This window comes from Taudactylus pleione, unplaced genomic scaffold (assembly GCF_031769625.1).
Source record: "Taudactylus pleione unplaced genomic scaffold, aTauple2 ptg000828l, whole genome shotgun sequence".
In the NCBI taxonomy this organism is placed as follows: domain Eukaryota; kingdom Metazoa; phylum Chordata; class Amphibia; order Anura; family Myobatrachidae; genus Taudactylus; species Taudactylus pleione.
In genome coordinates, this window is record NW_028285230.1 from 4,688,197 (window position 1) to 4,700,277 (window position 12,081).

The window sequence follows — 12,081 nt, forward strand, 5'->3', positions numbered from 1 at the left end:
CATGCGCAAGACCTGAATAGCGACGGCCAAGCCGTCGCTATGGGTCTCGCACCAAAGGGGGCGTGCTGTCGATGGTGAGTGACAGCACACCCCCTTTGGTGGGCGTGCCGGGGGCGTGGCTGCCCAGACGGAGGCGTTCCCATGGGAACGCCTACCGTCTGAGGCCGGCCCCACTGACATCACTAGTGATGTCAGTGGGAGTGCTTTTGGCTCTTATAGAGCCAAAAGCACTCCTGGGCTTGCGGCAGCGAGACCATACCGCAGGGTCTCGTCGCAAGCCCGATGGTCGCGATGGTCTTGACCATCGCGACCATCTTTTTGGCCGCACGCCTACCGTCTGGGTCCGGCCCCACTGACATCACTAGTGATGTCAGTGGGAACGCCTACCGTCTGAGTCCGGCCCCACTGACATCACTAGTGATGTCAGTGGGAGTGATTTTGGCTCTGATAGAGCCAAAATCACTCCAGGGCTTGCGGCAACGAGACCCTACCACAAGGGTCTCGTCAAGACCATCGCGACCATCATCATGGACGCTCGCATAAGCTGTGGGTGGTAACCAACAGCTATGCGAGTGTCCAGGAGGAAGCACAAAAAAAACAAAAAACCGCCCTGATTCAGAGCGGGCATTCGTTCAGAGCGTCCGGCTCTGAATCAGGCCCAAAGTGCGGGTATTAAATTAGGTACCATTGTTTTTTTTTTACATTTTGTTACTATCTCGTATATGGCATTGGTAAAGGGAATTTGTTTTCCAGACTGGTTTGTATGACTGACTGACTGCATCTGTTATCAAACAAAACCAATTATCTCTAGTCATTCATAATCCATTATTTTACTCTGCTGCATAAGATGGTGCATTGTAAGGGATAAGCGTTACTCCATAGAAGCCTAAATCATTCATGGAAAACCACCCACTGTTATTACAGAAGACCGGTCATTGATATGTAAACCCATATTGGTGGAGTTTTTACCACAATAATGATTTGTCATATTAACCTTGTATTCAAAGCAATAAAGCGCCATGTTTAGTTTTGTTAGGGAAACACTGAGGACCTCATTCAGACCCGCTCGCAAGCGGGTCGATGTTTGGCTGTGCACACGCGCAGCGGCCGCACTGCGCGTGCGCAAGCCACGGAGCGACAGAGAAATTTCCTCACTCCGTGGCTCACTACAAAAGGGGCGGCTGTCGATGTTGATCGACAGCTCGCCCCGTTTTGTAGGCGTGGCTTCACAAACACAGGCGTTCCCAAGCGAACGCCTGCCGTTTGTGGGCGGCCCCACTGACATCACCAGTGATGTCAGTGGGAAAGCTTCCGGCTCTATTAGAAAGTTCTCTGGGGCTTGCGGCAGACGAGACCCTACCCCAAGGGTCTAGTCACAAGCCCCGATGGTCGCGATGGTCTTGACCATCGCGACCATAATCCTAGCGAGCGGCCAGGAGGCCAGATCATTTTTTAGATGCGGCCGTCCTCATTCAGAGCGAGCGCTCGCATTTTGCGAGCGGCTTTGAATGAGGTCCTGAATCCAAACATCAAACTATCCTACAGATGTGCCCTCATACACCTATCGTTTGTGTGCCATGGTTTCCTCACTTTTTCCTCAGTTTTACATTTTAGTTCATATATAGGGACTGATTCTGAACAGCATGCAGTCCTGACCTCATATTTTGCTGCTAATGCCACTATGAAGCCCTTCCCTGGTATAGATCCGTGCGTCTGAATGTGCAAGGGCCGAGACACCTCCTGTCAGCAACCTGAAATACAGCTTAGTGCATCTTTAGATGGACCATCAAAACTTGCACCAGACCTATAGCCTCCAATGTGAGTGTTTCAGCGTCTCTGTACTCGACAGCTGTACGTGACACAGCTCCGACACTCCCATAAGATGCGGCATCTCAGTGCATGTTTTTAGCCACCCCCCATGCTACCTCCCAGTTACTGTCCAGGAACGCACCTTCCATTTCTGCTTGCTACCGATGCATGGGGCCGGTCGCTCGTATCAGACATATCTTTTGCCTTTTTACACTGGCTGCATATTTTTTCCTCAGTTTTGCATCTTACTTTGCTTATACTGTTCCAGGTAATTAGGATTAGTATTTTTGTAGCAAAGTAAGATTAAAGTTGCGATGCATGGCACAGGTCACTTAAACCGGACCGGTCTTTTGCCTTTTTACCCTAAATTGTGTACTTTTTTCCTCCATTGTGCTACTTTTCCTCAATTTTGCATCTTAGTTTGCTTGTGACTGTGAATCCGTATGCAGTGGACATGTAAAAATATGCTAATGACTCAGCCGCCATCTTGTGCCCTGAGACGCCCACCTCCGGCATCTGATATCCGCCGCTTATGGCGCAGTTTGAGGATAGATATATGTGAACACATCTGTATTACTGAACTTTCTGTGGAATCGTAAACCCAATAAAAGTTCTAAGAGCACAATTTTATCTGTATGTCTCGCTTCTAGAATAGGCAATTCTGGGCCTGATGCAGAGATGGATGCAGCCGCTGCTGCGTCAGTGGTGTTTGCGCGTCTGTGACTTTATGCAAATGCCACTGAAGTCCCTCCCTAGTGTACCTCCCTGCGTAGAAATGTGCTTGAACTGAGGTGCCCACTTTCAGCGTCTTTACACGCTGTAACACCACCATTGGTCAGACCATCGAAACTTGCATGAGCCCTATGAGGGCCTGATTCAGTAGCGTGCGCTGCTGATAGCAGCTTCCCGATTATTGGGGATCTGCGCAGGGGCAGAACGGGTCTTGCCTGAACGGACGCAGAGCGTCAGCAGACTGTCAGTGAGTGACAGTCTGCTGTCCTTTGGGGGCGGGGAGGCGGCCAAGGCCTCCGCTTTCCAAAACGAGGCGTCACCGCCATTGGGGAGGGAGGGAAGAGACCAGACGGAAATTTCCTGGCCTCTTAGGGACTTCTGTGATGGCTGGCTTGCGTGTCCCCATGGTCGCTCAGCCAGCCAAGGATCACGTAGATTAACTGATGCTGCGTCCGTGGGCGCAGCTCAGATCGTTAACGCCTCCTGCTGCATTTACATACTAGAGCTTTCGCAGTTGCTAACATGTTAGCATCTGAGATAGTACTGCGGGTCTGATTAAGAGCCGGACGCTATTTGCGGACGCTCGTTCATAAAAAGGGGCTGGCTATTTAAATTGAGCACTCGCTCTTTGCGGTCTGATGACGCCTCTATGTCTGAACGAGCGAACGAAACGTGCTCGCTATTTTGAAAAAAAGCCCCCCTGGCCGCTCGCATCATACGTCATCTCCGCTATTTATTAGATTAATCGAGTTCATCGAACGGCGTATGAACTGCTCGCTATTCTTGTGGTAGCATTTTCCTACCGCAATCATGCAAGCAGTTCAGGCTAAAAAACAACCAAGTGACGTGGTCAATGACACTGCTTTGTTAATTATGCACACCCTTAAAACGCCCGTTTTGACCGTTTGGCACGCCTGCGTTCGGATCTCCACTCCCCGTTTTCAAGCACCTTCCCGTTACCACCCACAAACGCCTCATCCTGTCACTCAAATTAGCAGGCATTCGCTATTTTGCGAGCACACGATTTCTGACTGCACTGGCTGGTTCGCGCATGTGTATTACAACCCATACGCATGCGCAGATGTGCGAACATCGCTCAGAGCGAACGAGCGGCCGCTTACGAGCGGCTCTGAATCAGGCCCTGCATCCTCTGCTGAATCATCCCCTGAGTACGGCTTCCAAAGAGAATGATTGAGTGTCTGTGGGATCGCAGTTGCAAAGACGCATACAATCAGTCGATTAGTGCGTTCTGCGTATGTATCGCAGTGTGTGAACTAGCAATCGCAAACAGAATTGCGATTGCAGAGGCTACGCAGACCCAGAGCAGAGTGATTGACAGGAAGTGCCATTTGTGGGTGGTGACGGGGGGGGGCGAATGCAGGCGTGCCAGTACGTTTCAACGCCGTTGCAGGGGCGTGCATAAATTAGCTACTGCATGGCCATAAGCAGCCATAGCACTGATAACATGTGTGGCTGTTAGCAATTTCTGAGTAAGGTCAGGGCTTGTGCAAGTGTGCTCATGGGTTTGATGTTACCGATGGTTTTGTTGTGTTGCCCTAGTATGCGGATGTGAGTGAGGGGAAGTGGGCGTCCTTATGTCAGGCTGCGATCGCAATGTGAATGCAAACATTTAAATAGCACTGCTGATATTAGCAACTGTGGTGCGTGCGTATAAGCAGAATTGCGAACCGTAGTGAATCGGGCCCTGAGGGTCTCATTCAGACCCGCTCGCGAGCGCGGAACGCTCGCAAGCGTGTCGATGGTGCCCGTCGGGCGCATGCGCGAGACCCGGTGAGCGACGGCCAAGCCGTCGCTCGGGGTCTCGCACCAAAGGGGCGTGCTGTTGATGGTGATTGACAGCACGCCCCCTTTGGTGGGCGTGCCGGGGGCGTGGGTGCCCAGACGGAGGCGTTCCCATGGGAACGCCTTCCGTCTGGGTCCGGCCCCACTGACATCACTAGTGATTTCAGTGGGAGTGATTTTGGCTCTGATAGAGCCAAAATCACTCCAGGGCTTACGGCAACGAGACCCTACCGCAAGGGTCTCGTCACAAGCCTGATGGTTGCGATGGTCTTGACCATCACGACCATCATCATGGATGCTTGCATAAGCTGTGGGTGGTAACCCACAGCTATGCGAGCATCCAAGAGGCCGCTCCAATTTTAGTTAGGACGGCCCTGATTCAGAGCGAGCGCTCTGGTCAGAGCGTCCGGCTCTGAATCAGGCCCTGAGTCCGCAGACATGCTTAAGTGACACTCCCTTAACACGCCCATATGGCGGACCATCCCTGTGCATCTGTTTCACCACCTCTCAGTCACAGCCCAGGAACGCCCAGCACTTTATACTATGATACCGTGCATCCCAATCACAACAGCGCCTTTCAAAATGGGACTCAGATTAACATGATATCATTCTAAGCATTTGGCTAGACTCGAACCTTACCATCGTACATCCTTAGGATGCATCCAATTCATGAAGAGCATTCTTGATATCTACCTAAGAAGAATGCCTTCTACTGTGTCCTACGCTTGGCCTACCCCTGCACCACTGAGAAGAGCAACAGGTCCTGAAATAAGTGGCTATTAAATGTAAGTTGTTAGTCATGTAGCATTTAATTAACACATGTTTGTTTATAGTGACATGAACTGTCTAATAATGGCTGGTAATCTTTGAGAAAGCCGCTTCATTAACAGCAATAGTGACAGTAGCCTTCAAGATGAAGCTGCTATCCAATGTGCTGAAGATATACTATACTGTATACTGTAGCAGTGGTTCTCAAACTCGGTCCTCTGGACCCCACACAGGTCACGTTTTCCAGGTCACCCAGCAGGAGCACAGGTGTAGTCATTACTCACTGACACATTTTGAAAGATCCACAGTTGAAGCTAATTATTTCACTTGTGATTGTGAGGAGACCTGGAAAACAGGCACGGTGTGTGGTCCTGAGGACCGAGTTTGAGAAACCTGTGCAGTATAGTATATAAATTCAACCCATACTATTTTATTTATCCTTATTACATAAATACCTAAATTCAATCTTCCCTTTTAGAATTTCCCAAATGTTATGTTTATGATAGTACCTGTTACCTTTCATTGTAATCATTTCTGGATGTTAAAGAAAATAATTACTTTTGATTAGCTGGCGACTGGTGTCCAGGCCAGGCCTGACATGTAACCCTCTCCCGCTGCTCGTGTTTCCACGCTGACCCCTCTGTGCTACTGCTCTGAGATTGCTGAGAAAATGTAGAGCGACTCGTTACAGTCCTACATGTGCTGTTCGCTTCACTAGCTATAAATTATTCATCTGCGTTTCCTGCACTGTGTAGGAAGCTGATCTCATTAATTCAGCCTTTTTTGAACTTCTAAACAAATGAATACGTTATGCATAATTAATTCTGCCTCTGAAAGCACCGAGGTTCCTATCTGTGGTTACCTGGTGTGGATGCCTGCCCCAGTCGAGCGGAGATCAAGTAAATATGTATCAAGTAGTTTGGCGTGTGTAAGCATGCAATCAGGCTTACATATATTCATTTTCTAAGAAAGCTAGTGCGTCGCCAGGCTCAACTCCAAAATACTATAAATTGCCCACTTCAAAATACTTGTTTATTGCCACAGTACAAAAAAAATCCCTTGGCCCTGCAATTTAATTTTTTATATATATATATATATATATATATATATATATATATATATATCAGAAAACTCAGCACTCACCATGTTTAAACACTCACAATAATGTATAAATAAATAAAAAGGGAGCTGACACCGCTGACACAGCTTTGACTGTGTTTATGTGGTTAATTTCTAATTAACCTTTTGTGATCATAGCTTTCTCATGCACCCCATGTGAAAACTCGTTTATAATAACCTGTGTCAGCTGCCTTTTTGGTAGTTTGATAGAAGCTATGTTTGGTGACTGCCTTGCCTTTAGCTGGCAGGTGAGCTTTAAACCAGGTAACATTTTTTCAGTTTAAACTATGTGATAGCAGCTACCAGGTTTCCATCAGTGTGACAGATAGTGTAGGACCTGCAGAGAAGTGGGGTCCCGTTATGTGGGCTGCAGGCTTAAATTCATTGATCAATCCATGAACCAAAACCCCATTATTTATTTATACATTATTGTGAGTGTTTAAACATGGTGAGTGCTGAGTTTTCTGATTTTATTTATTTAAGCAATGTGGTCACAAGCCAAGTCTGGGAATGGCGAGTGCAGTGGATTTTTGACTGTGTATATATATATATATATATATATATATATATCACAGGCTCAACTCCAAAATACTATAAATTGCCCACTTCAAAATATTTATTGCCACAGTTCAAAAAAAATCCCTTGGCCCTGCAATTTAAAAAAAAAAAAATATATATATATATATATCACCGGGACAATTGAACAATATTCAGCTGCTGTTGACGATACAGTCTGAGTGGGAATGGGTAACTAGGCAGATGGGGATACGTTCAGTATCCCGCCACAAGGGGATGCCGGGGCTTAGAATACCGACACCAAAATCCTGACACCTGTCAGAATCCCGGCATCGGCATCCCAACTGCCGGCATCCTGAAGGTAAGTAGCTGGGTTGAGGGGAAGATTAGGGTTAGGGGTTAGGCACTAGGGGGGGAGGAGGCTCTGAGTATCCTAACCCTGTCCGGATGCCGGTGATGGGATTTTTACCCAACCAGGTTGATGTACTTTTGTGTGAGTTGGGCTTCAGAAGATGACCCCGAAAGCTGGAGAATCACATTACTGCTGGCGATATTCCACCTGACCCCAACACTAATGACTGTTTTAAAGCAAAATTTAAAAAAAAAATGAATCCATAATTACAGGGTTAAAATCCATCTAGGTGGACCCGCTTTCACAGCTGTTGCCTCTTTAAAGAACCGTGCTCGGAAGGAAACCCAAATTTCATGTAACCAGATCACCAGAGAGAGTGCCGCCAATTTGAGGGATGATCTTGTGACTTTGGCTCTCGCAGGGCGGCAGATTGGGCCTATGCATGACCAGCTTTCCTCTCTGCTATACCAAGCTATTAGTAACCAGTGCAATCCCTACATCTAGGTCAGACTGTAAGGTACAATGGATAGGATGAAGGTCTCTTTTTAAAATAACCTCATTCAAAACAGCTGGATCATTTCGCCTCTGACCCAGATTACAGTTTTCACCTTGGCCAGAATGCGAGTGAGGCGGCACGAAGCACCTCACACAGCTGATCACAGATCCATTACAAGTGGCCTATGTTGTTGGTAAGCCGTGTCAGAGGGCGCCATGTGGCTGAACGCACATGATCTCAGTTTTCCTCCCTCCATCCAGGGGACTATTCTGCTGATTTTCTGGTCAGCAAAGACAGTACAGGAATGTGCTGATGCAGGTCATTCCCTTGCAGCCTCTGTGAAACACCACTATCAGAAGTGCAACATAGATTAGTAAATGATGCCATACTGTATATTGAGCTTTGTGAGTTGTGTTGTATGTATCTGGTCACAAAGAGGAGAATCTAGAAGGACGTAGGATCGATATCTGGCACCCCAACATTCCGGATGCAAACTGACAACTTCCATCTGGAAGCCTGCTTACATTCCATTCCCTAATGACTACTGGCCAGAGCATCTTCACTCTATGTTGTTTCTGTCACCTGTGTGTCTGTACCAGCTGATCAGATCAGAGGTGAGTCCCAGAATATCTGTGCAGCCCTGTAATTTGTCACTTATATAACACACGAAATATAACAAGTCTCCTACAGGGCTCCAGCATATAAAAAGGAGAGCACCGTGGGATTAGATAGCCGCTCCAGCCAGGGCTGGTGCAAGGTGACTGGGTGCCCTAGGCAACATTTCATCCACCGCCTTTACTCCCTCCAAGACTATGCCACACAGTGGTGTCCCAAATTCATAATATACTACAGGTTGAGTCTCCCATATCCGTTATTCCAAAAACCGAAATATTCCAAAAACCGGAATATTTTGGTGCATATGTGACGTCACGATGTCACCTGACGTCATGACGTCACTAGCATCAGCGGCCAATGACTAGCGGCCTGGGCATAGTACACACGCCAGGCCACCCCCCGCATCACCCGCCGGACCCCCAGCGGCAGCCGCCGGACCTCTCGTGACAGCCGCAGCACCCGCCAGACCCTTCTGCCTTACCTGCCGGACCCCTCCGCCTCAGTCGCCGGACCTCTCACGACACCCGCCGGATCTCTGTAGCACCCGCCGGACCACTGCAACACCCGCGCGACACCCCCGCCGGACACCTGTATCACCCACCGGACCACCGCAACACATTCCGGACCCACCCGCAGCACACACCGGGGCCTCCCGTTACACCCGCTGGGCCCCCCCCCAGGTATTCCGAAAACCGGAATAATCCAAAATCCGAAATGCTCGTGGTCCCGAGCATTTCGAATATGGGAGACTCAACCTGTATATAGAAACGCCCCAACTAATATGCCACGCAGCAGAGCCCAAAATCATACTGTGCCTCATAACACTGCATCCAAATCACAATATGCCACACATCTGTGCCATAAATTCATTATATGCTACACAGCTGTGTCCTCAGTTCATAATTATGTTATACATGTACATCAATGCCTACAATACATATGCTACACAGCTGTGCACCAAATGTATCGTATGCCACAAAGCCGTGAATTATGCTATACAATGCCCCTAATACATATACCTCACATGTGCCCCAAATTCTTTATCTGCCATACAGCTGTGCCCCAATACATTATGCCACACATCCATGCCCCAATATATATTTATGCCACACATCTGTGCCCATTTATATGTCAGCGCCGATTAACCCTCCCTCACACACACACCTTACTCTGTCAGCACTCATTAATCTTACACACACATACTGTACACTAACCCTGTCAGCACTCAATAAAACCACCACCACCCCAACACACACACTAAGTCTGTCTGCACTCATTAACACACACAGACACCTGCATCAGCCTTGGTCATCAGTAGACCCGTCACCCAGCCTGGACTGAAAGAGATATCTTTCTTATTTTTGTGGACTCAGTGGCGCCGTCCAGTCGCCGGTGGCCCTAAGCAGGCGCGCCAATAGCTGCAGCGGGCCCGTGTAAAGGGAGTGTGGCCTAATCACGGGCGCTGTGGCCACACCCCCTTAGAAAAAAAAATTCGCAGCACAGCGCGCTGGGGAGGGGGCCGCTGTGAGCCCCTCAGCCCGGCGCATAGCCAGTGGGGGCGCGATCAGTGTGATCGCTCCCCCCACAGGTATAGGAGACTGCTGTGGCTGCTGCTTAGCAGCAGCGAGCAAGCTCCCAGTGCAGCCCAGCACACAGTAGCTTGTGCTGAGCTGCTGTTATGTAATAGGGGGTGGATAGGGCGGCACCGGGTCTGGGCCCCCGCCGAGCCCCTCCAGCAAGCCCGGGCCCAGGTAATTAGTACCTGCTCCCCCCTCTCGGCACCCCTGCCCCTAGGCAGCCGCCTAAAGCTGCCTAATATTGCTCCAGCCCTCTACTGAAAAATAAAGAACAGAAGCATATGGTATTATGGAAAGTGATACATTGAAACTAAAAGCATATGATACCATAATTATATCAAATTATTATGTTTTATATATATATATTTTTTTTCATCGCTGCAGTTTATCTGCTCAGCCGCAGCGATACTCAGAATTAGGCTTTAATTACACTAGAAAAAGATATGAATATGTAAGAAATAAAGAAAACCCCCATGGAACACTGACAAACTGCTTTATTTCAAGAATGAATCATGTTTTCAATGGTCTGCTACTGCAATATTGATACGGAGCCTGATTCAGAGTTATACGTTGTGCCGATGTTTGCCATTATCGGCTCTCTATGCATTCATCTGAGTTGAATGGCACGTGTGTCACGGTACATTACCGCAGGCAGCGACTATGCACTCACAGTGTGATTGACAGGGAGAGTTTGGGGGAGTGGCGGCAATGAACGCAGGCGTGTCGCGACTGCTTTGGGGCCCTGTCACATCCTGCATCTGCGATGCTATACGCAGAGAAAGTAGCTCCAGCGCATCAGTACACGCTGCCATTCTGCGTGACCATAGCCATACTCAGACCAGGGATAACCTAATCGAAGAATGGTTAGAGGGCACCTAAAGCATTGAATAAGCAACACACTAAGGGGTATATTTACTAAAGTGCAGGTTTTTAGAAGAGGAGATGTTGCCCATAACAACCAATCAGATTCTACTGAACATTTATCTAGCACCTTGTAGAAGATAAAAGCTAGAATCTGATTGGTTGCTATGGGCAACATCTCCACTTTTAAAAATCCGCACTTTAGGAAATATACCCCTAAGGCTCACCAGTGTTTTTAATGGCCCCACACAGAAATGGATGCCAGCATGGAGGAGAAGCCGCAGGAAGCTTCATACCTGGTAAGCTCTCAGTGTCAGCGGGGAGAGTGGCGCAGGGCCACATTGTCACTGCCCAGAGGTAGGAAGCAGATGTTGCTCCCCTCCATACCATCTCCAAGGAGGATGCGCCACCGAGGGGCATTTTTGAAAACTGGTTCAGAGGATAGGTGGAGGCACAAAGAGGGTACAAGTGTCTATTTAGAACTACAGTAACTGAACCGGTGCTAAGGAAAAGGTGGTGGTGTCCATAATAACCGTTAAAAAGATTTCTTGTATAGTTTAAAAAATGAAAGCAAACATCTATTTAAAGTAAATGTTCCCCAAAGCACCATAAGCTGTAGAGCACGCAGCATCTCACATCACGTAACGACTTCGCTTCTATCTTCAGACGGTTTACAAACAGTGTAATTAAGTCTCAGTGTATGGGAGAGTAATCTCTAGCTGTGACAGCTCTAGCATCAATCACACAGAATGCAGAGAGGAAAATACACAACAAGGAGAGAACAGCTGATCGCGGCACAACCATGCTATAGTGTTGTATGTAGCTGTGCCGTGATTCCAATGGATTTTGCTGAATTGCAGCAACGTTCTTTTTTTACTCTTTAATTCTGCTTGTAATCTCTGTTTGCTTTCACTAAGCGAGTCCCAGTTCTGATTTGCCGTGACCTGTCAGCCATCTACAATCTCTGTGCGAGTAGGAGGCAACTCAACACACTAAAGCTGGGTACACACTAAACAATGCGTGTACTCAGCGACCTGACGGGCTGCCCCCCCGCCGACGGGCCAGTATATCAGACCACCGGTACACATTAGACGATCCAGTGCCTGACCGCCTGATATGTCGGCCCCTATGACATCCCGCTGCATGGGGTCGACAGTTGCATCGTCAGGATGAGCTGCATGTAGGGCCGACCTGACGATGCTAAGTGTGTACCCAGCATAAGTAAAAGCTACAGTAGGGAGGGTGTGTAAAGTTTTTTTTCCTTTTTTTTGTCAAGTAACGGTATTAATATATTTACCCACTCTACCGAAATGTCCAAGAGACTCCTGAATTTTGGGGAGTCCCCTTGGGCTCCCAGAAAAATAGGACATCCTCCCGAATCCTACCCACTTCCTTGTGAAATCAGTGTCTTTCACCATGAAAATGCTTTTGGT

General features: G+C 48.2%; 1 protein-coding gene across 3 annotated transcripts in view; it reads left to right on the forward strand.

The window, feature by feature from the left end:
* The window catches only part of SMPD3 (sphingomyelin phosphodiesterase 3), a 203,076-nt gene that overhangs the window by 40,169 nt on the left and 150,826 nt on the right, over positions 1-12,081 (forward strand). Inside the window, exon 1 of one of the 3 annotated variants that reach the window (XM_088458333.1) lies at positions 6,457-6,479. The exons of the other annotated variants lie outside the window; for them this stretch is intronic. The gene's annotated coding sequence lies outside the window, so the exon portion shown is untranslated. Of the gene's footprint in view, positions 1-6,456; positions 6,480-12,081 lie in introns of those variants that run through there. 3 annotated transcript variants of the gene reach the window in all.